The following is an 8,171-nucleotide window of genomic DNA, read 5'->3' as shown; positions in this document are numbered from 1 at the left end:
TACGATGCTACCATAATGAGCGTTGTTTTTCTTTAAGAAAATTAAGGCTGCGTGTACCTTATCCACACTAACCAACATTTGCCAAACTTTCTTTGCTTTGGTCGGTACCCCTCTGACCAAAACGTACAGCTCGTGGTTTGGATTCAGAGGGTCACTTGGTTTGGGCAATTTTTGCAGGGTTTCTTGAAGGGGTAGTGGCAAATGAAAACTTCTTCCAACGACTTTAGAAATTTGTTGCTGAGCTCGACTTGTTCTTTTCCCAACTGTGTTCATTTTTGTAACAACCTGAAATGCTTTGGCTCTCTGAATTAAAACTTTTTCATAACTGTTAAGGCAAGTTAGCTCTTTCGGCTGCGCACAAACATAGAGATCGTTAAGAATGCAAGTAGGAGGCATCTGACCTTTCCTTAGTTTTTCGAGGCAGCCCCGACAAATCCATCCTGTTTTGCACTCTTCTTTCTTTATGTCTTTTATTCTTTTCCATATGTGTCCTACAATTTGATTTTTTAGGTTTTTCAAAAGGCTTACTTGCTGCTTACTAAACAACTTATCGCATGAGACACAGGGAAACACTGGCGTTTCAGAAGAACGCTTCTCCAATGCCTCAAATGCTTTTTGATATTTTTCGAACAACTGAGACTCAGATTCAGGGACCTTGCTTTCACTTGTGTCATCTGTAAGAAAGGCTTTTGTTTGCTCTTTAAATTCCCTTTCTATCGAAAACAACACGTTCACCTGCACGTTAAGAATACCATTTTTAATTAGCATAATCTTCTTAGTTATTTTCAACAGTCGGTAAATTTTGGAGACAAGACTACGAATTGCAGGAAAGTGAGGATAGATTGTTCTCAGAAAAGGAAGTTTCGAAACACATGCTCCTGAGTAACAGTCCAAAGAGTGAGGATGAACACCTACACGAGATGATACACCACTTTGACATGAGTGCTCTCCCATGCTGACAATAAGCTTAGAACCTTTAGTGAGAGAGCTGGCAACTATTTCATTGTAAAGAGATTTAAGTTGCTCTAAGTGGTCAGGCTCAATGAAGCACATATCTGAGTTGCATTTCCACTGTTTCTTTGGAGAACTATGAGCTGTGCTGGGCTCATTACCAACAGTTATTTGTTTACCAGGAAACACTCTATACGTAAACTCCCACAAATAAGGCTCCGACGTGGAAACATGAAGACTGTGCCCACACAACGCCTCAACATTGTCTTCAAACGTGCTTGTTGCAGATAGCTTAGCAAGAGACTCTTTAGCACGATTTTGCAGGCTAACAAATAGCTTAAGGAAATTGTTTTTGTAATTTTTATAAGCATGCAACACCCATTTCAAGAGCTCTTTAGCCCTTAGCAACCTTTTAGTATAACCTTGCTCAAGTATTTTCTTTGCTATAAGTCTGGCTATTTTCTCACAATTTATTTTCCCCAAGAAAATATGTGAAGCTGCAACAGTTTTTTTAATTTTCCTTTTTGCATTTTGTAATGATTTTCTTTTCCCATCAGATCTATTTCTAAAAAAAAAGCGTCTGCTTTGATAGGCTGCACACTTTCGCACCCTTTCGTGAAAAACCTTAAGTTTATATCGCAAGCGAAAGTGGCCAGGGTGTTTTGCACAAAGTACTTTGTAACGTCTCCTGCGATTAGATTGTTTCATTTCTTGTTTTGCACCGTAGTTTAAACGTTGTTTAGCTTTATAATATTCTGGATCAGTGGAGTATTTCTGACGCACTCTAGCCTTGTGTGGCTCAGGATCAGTAGAATACTGCTGACGCTTCCTAGTCTTGTGTGGCTCAGGATCAGTAGAATACTGCTGACGCTTCCTAGCCTTGTGTGGCTCAGGATCAGTAGAATACTGCTGACGCACTCTAGTCTTGTGTGGCTCAGGATCAGTAGAATACTGCTGACGCTTCCTAGCCTTGTGTGGCTCAGGATTAGCAGAATATTGCTGCCGCAACCTAGCTCTGTGAGGTTCAGGATTAGCACTGTACTGCACACTTTTTCTTAACCTCTCAGTTTCAATATTAGCTAGATAACGTTTTCTCGCTTTGGATTTTTCTCCTTTAACATGTTCAAGGTACCAAGCTTTAGAAGTAGAACTCTTATTAGTGGATTGTATGCTAGCTTCTTCTGTTTTTCTTTTTTTTATAGCAGGGGCGTTTTCTAAATACCATTCTTGTTTTCTTTTTCTTGCCAGTCTTTCTTTAGAAGGCATACTGATGTTAGATTAGAAAGAAAGTAAATGCAATTAAAACATGGACGTGGTATCTTACCAAATGATCCTAAGAAATGTTCTCAATCATCTCAATGTTCTTGAACTAGATCTCTTCACTAAACATAAACAATGCTGCTCTTTTTGTAAAAATAAACAAGACATCAAATTTTTTTTATTTACAGCTGGTAATTAAAAATGGTTATAAATAGTTTGGGTGAAATATATAGACCACGGCACAACTACATCTCATTTCATTTCAATAATATTGTTTGTGTAGAACTAAATTCTACATTTTTTGGTCTTATCCTACTAATATTATAAATGAGAAAGTTTGGATGTATGGATGTATGGATGTATGGATGTATGTTTGTGACAAGTGAACGCGAAAAATACTGGTCGGATTGGGCTGAAATTTGGCATGATGATAGCTCACATTCCCGATTAACATATAGGCATATTCTTATTTCAAAAATCCTTTCGGGCTCCGCCTCAGTGGCTCTGGAGTTTCCCATGTTAACCTTATGAGAAATGGAATTATTGAATCTTAACAGCTGTTTCAATTAAACAAGTTGGTTCTGTTCTATGATGTTCAATAGCATTAAAGTTACAAGGATTACCAACAGGGTGCAGCACTATTATTTCTTTTACATTTATGACAACAGCTAATTTGCAACCAAAAGGTGAGTGAGCGTAGCGAACGAACTTCAACCTGGAGGCGAGTTAGCGTAGCGAACGAGCTAACCTGAAGGCAAGTGAGCGCAGCGAACGAGCTCCAACCTAAAGGTGAGTGAGAGTAGCGAACGAGCTCCAACCTAAAGGTGAGTGAGCGTAGCGAAAACAAACTTCAACCAGGACGTGATTGAGCCATGCGAACGAGATAATCTTGAAAATTAAGAAGTTAAACGGGGCAAAGCCCGCGGGTTACAGCTAGTCTGCTATAAACCAATTAAAAACTTTTTGACACACCTACCAAAATTACTATTTAACAAAAATTGCTACGTTGGAAGTTTTTGAAAACATGTGTTAAACGTATAGTCAACAGGGTGGTTGTTTCTATTTATGATTTTGTCAAGAATATGTTTATTTTAAACTAAACACACACTTTGAAACTGTATAATCTAGTCATCATCCATTAATATAGGTTCTGTGTCTGGGGCTGTAAATTCAGCAATGTTCATCTTGAACAACATAAAATGCGTTGGTGTTACATAAGTGTTCTGATAATTAAACCCGTATATCTAAAGACTAGTGTAAATTGAGCCCTTATTATAGAAGTAAAAATGTAATCAAACAGTTAAGGTTTGTTGGAAATAGCATAAGGCAAAACGAATATTGAAAAACTAATTAATCCTATATTTACATTTTAATTGCTGGTTTAACATACGTAAAGTGACTTTCCCGATTCTTTTATTTGTTTTAGTGTATCAAAACATAAAACAAACCTTAGTACTAGTACTAAGTTTCAAGTTACTAGGTTTCATATGTTTTGATAAGTAGTATTAAACTGTTAAAAATGACGAACTGCTGTACCAGTGTACCATCGGTACACTGCATTTTTCAATGGAAAGTATCGGGGAATATCACTGCTCTAAGTAATTTTATATAGTAAGTAGTTCAAATCATTCGGTATACCTGAAAAAATACTTTATGAAAGTTTTAAAATAATTTTTCAGCTGTTCCTATGAATTTCTCTAACATTTAAATTAATTGAGATTTAATCGCAGCTGGTCCTTCTTTTGTTTTGATTTTAATCCCATGTTATTTAAATGGGCCAAAATCGTACTTTGAGGGCTTGCCAAGGGTTTATGGTTCAACTCACCGACTTGAGACCCTCAAAAGGCACATCTACACGTTAAGGGCTTTCAAACAACATAAAGAACATTAAAATTGAGCCAGTGGTTTGGGCTGTAGGTCCGTCAACATTCAAGGAGAAGGAGAAGGAGGAGAAGGAGAACACGGAAAATTTGTGAATTTTCAAACTAGTTTTTCTTGGCTCAAACACAACAGTTTTTTAAATTCTTTTTTTTATTTTGTTGAGGATGAGTGCCCCTATCCAATAGATGAACAATTATTTTAATAGCTTTTGTTTCTTCAGAGCTATAGACGAGTGAAAAAGCCACTTTGTCACGTCAAGTATATATACACTGCAGCAGCTGTGTACCGCTGGGGGACTTGGCGGGGCGGAACGCTGCCGCGTTCCTTAATCTATCTATATATATAATACGTGAAGCCGTTTTTTGTTAACGCAACTCCTCCCTTATTAGTGGACCAATTTCAACGTTTAAGGTGTCAAAAGATTCGTCTCAATATGTTGTTTTGCAATAAGGTTTTATAATTTTTAAATTCCTACTCCTAAGGGCGTAGGGCTCTCTCAAAGGTCGGGGTTTCTCCATAAGAAATGCATAGAACAATTTTAAAAACAAAAAACAGCTGTTTATAAAAAGTAACTTATTAGCTTTTTGGGAGTAAATATTAATGTTTGTAATATTGAGGATGAGACAATTAGTAATATGATATCTTATGCGTATGAGGAGAGTAGTAAATGAGAGGCCTGGTTTGACTGAATCATTGAATATATACCCTATATATATATATAGGGTATATATTCAATGACTGAATTCACCAACACATTCCAGACATTTCAAGTAAAAAATAAGAAGTTCCAAAAACTCATTTGCTATTAAAAGTTTAAGTTTCAATATTAGACAAAACATAAGTGAAGGAATTAGTGTTTATGTAACTTATTCAACGATCGAGTATAGTTACAATATACGCTGTTCAAAAAGATCAAATGAAATTTGTATCCAAATCTTATAGCTACAAGAGTTATCCAACCTATTTTGACAAATGAATCCATACTTCCAAAACTTTGGGATAGGAGGAAACTCTACTGAACAACGTGAGAACGTTCTGATGTGGGGCATATAAGTTACTGTGACTGACAGACAACACTGTTGTCTGTCAGTCACAGTAACTTATACGTTAAAATACGTTAACCAACTTTCAAAGGTGTTGCTGCTTGCTGCTTTAGCCTATTAAAAGCGGATTATGGCTGTCCAGTTGGTAACCCAGAGTTTTTGGGTAAAAATTGAGCACATGAAATGGTTGATATCACCCCACTTTTCAGGATTCTCTACGGAGAAAATTCGTTTTATTAGGGGGATGTCTCAAATAAAAGGCATAAAATTACCCAAATTAAATTACTTAACACAGGTAATCAGTGAGCCGGCAACAGTTTTCTTCAATACTCAATGCTGGAAAAACTGTGTTGCAACATGTTAACTCGAATTGAAGCAGATCATTCACCATTCATTAGAAGTTGTCAGTTAAAACTGAGAGCAGAAATAAAGTAGGTGAACCTTGACGACGCAAATAGAGATATTTAAAATTACTCTCTAACAAGTGTTTAAACAACTCAACTCGAATTTAAGGATAACGTTTTCCTCGGCGTTTCATACTATGCGGCTCATCGAGCCGCACGGGTTCTCTAGTATACCATGAATACTAGAAAAATACCCGGTATGGATCATAAACAACAACAAATGACGTTTTTGGCCCGAAAATAAACATTATTTAACATTGCTTAAAAAGAACTGCTAAAACATATGTTCAATGCTAACATATGTATAGGATTCGGGCCAAACAACGTAATTATTTTGTTTATGTTCATGATCCATACCGGGTACTGTTCTAGTATTCCTGGTATATACCAAGGCAAAAAATGTGATTCGGATTCCACTATAAACTGTAGGTCTCTTTTAATTGCCATTAGCTGTACTGGCTATAAATTAACAGCTGTGTCTAAGGATTAAGTCGGCCTTAGTCACTAACATGACTATGACTACAAGATCGCACCACTCATCCTACAATCATCTCCCATTCATACTTGGCTTAAAATACCTACTTTGTATGGTCACCATTTCATTGAAAAGTATTAAAGTAAAAGTATTAAATTACCTCGTTCTATGCTTGGGATTTAACCATAGAGTAACCAATACAAGGGAGTATGTTTTATCTATGATTTAACCTAACCTAAAACGTGTTGTTTAGTGTTTGAAAGAATAAATATTTGTATGTTTTATAGCAGCTTTAGGTAGGGAAAATAATATGATGATGTGTAACTCTGTAACACAAGTGCAGAGTGCCACTTTGCACTCTAGTTACATAAATAATCATTTCATAATTAACATTATTTTAGTGTAGTCAACAATGTAATGATGCATTTTTGCAGGTGATAGACTTTTAGAAAAATACCCTCGCCTCAGCAAACCTGCCGACTAAGCGAATTTCCACTTGTCTGAATTGATTTTCAATTAAAACTTTAGGTTGGAGATCGATCGCTACGCTAACTCGCCTCCAGGTTGAAGCTCGTTCGCTACGCTCACTCACGTTTTGGTTGCAAATTAGCTGTTGTCATAATTAAAAAAAAAAATAATAGTGCTGCACCCTGTTGGTAATCCTTGTAACTTAAATGCTATTGAACGTTATTGAACAGAACCATAGATAAAACATACTCCTCAAGGAGTATGTTTTATCTATGACAGAACCAACTCGTTTAATTGAAACAGCTGTTAAGATTCATTATCCTTTTAAATATAAAAAATCATAAGGTTAACATGGGAAACTCCAGAGCCACTGGGGCGGAGCCCAAAAGCCCGATCAGAATAAAAAGTTCTTAGTTTTCCTATTTAATGCCCAAAGAATCGGTGTTACGAATTTCAGCCTCTTAGGAAAATGGGAAGTGGGAGAATTAGTGACGAGTGAGTCAGTGAGGGCTTTGCCTTTTATATAGTTAGATTATTAATTTTTTTGCCCTTTAAAAAGGTCTAGAGAGAAATTGGGAAATTTTGTGTTTTGAGGGTCAAAAATTAGAAAAACCATTAATTTTTTACCCCATAAAACCCCGTTCCCATGGTCCGGTCCGATCATGCTGGTTCGCGAACTCATTCAAGTTTATTCCACCTTACACCTTAGAACCAAATTTTATCAATACCCCCGCCGCAGCAAACCTGCCGTCTAAGCGAATTTCCATTTGGCCGAATTGATTTTCAATTTATCTATTTAAATAACATTAGGTTTAACGAGTACCTAGGTTTACTGCTACAAGGAAACTAATAAAGTAGGGTGTTTTTAGTAAAATATTGATAGCTTACTATAAAATAAATAAATTTGCCAAGTTTGATCAAAATATATCCATAAACAAGCAAACTACAACATTTTACAATATTCTCCATAAGAATAACATGGGAATTTTAAATTTACAATTTTTATAGTTTTCTCCGTAACCAATAACCGTACAAAAACACTTTGATATACTGAATTGTTTGTTTTTTTAAGCTCTTTAAGAAGGTTTAGAGAAAAATTGGGAAATTTTGTGTTTTGAGGGTAAGAAGTGAGAAAAACCAATTTTTACCCCATAAAACCCCCCATAAAACCCTGTTCCCATGGTCCGATCATGCTGGATCGCAAACTCATTCAAGTTTATCCCGCCTTACACCTTCAAACCAAATTTCATCAAAATCGGATAAAAATTACTCAAGTTATCGTGTTCACGGACACACATATATATATATATAAATCTATATATATATATATATATAAAAATTTGAACGAATGGTGTTTTTGGCCTCTGGGGACATTAAAATGAAAAAGTAAATCGGTCCCGGGCCTAAGTCTTACCATGAGACCTACGGTAATAGCTACTTCCCTATAGGGAAATTCGCTAAAATCGGACAAAAACTACTCAAGTTATTGCGTTCACGGACGTATATATTATATATATATAGGCCTACATATATACAAATTTGAACGAGTGAAATTTTTGGCCTCTGGGGCCATCGAAATGAAAAAGTAAATCTGTCCCGGCCCTCCTAGGTCTTACCGTGCCACCTACGGTAAAAGCTACTTCCCTATAGAGAAATTCGCTAACAGGCCATTTCGATTTCACAGTAATT

Source organism: Macrosteles quadrilineatus, unplaced genomic scaffold, assembly GCF_028750875.1.
Source record: "Macrosteles quadrilineatus isolate MER2022 unplaced genomic scaffold, UCM_ALF_1.0 Scaffold_5__1_contigs__length_97177068, whole genome shotgun sequence".
NCBI lineage: Eukaryota > Metazoa > Arthropoda > Insecta > Hemiptera > Cicadellidae > Macrosteles > Macrosteles quadrilineatus.
This window is presented reverse-complemented; position numbering follows the sequence as displayed.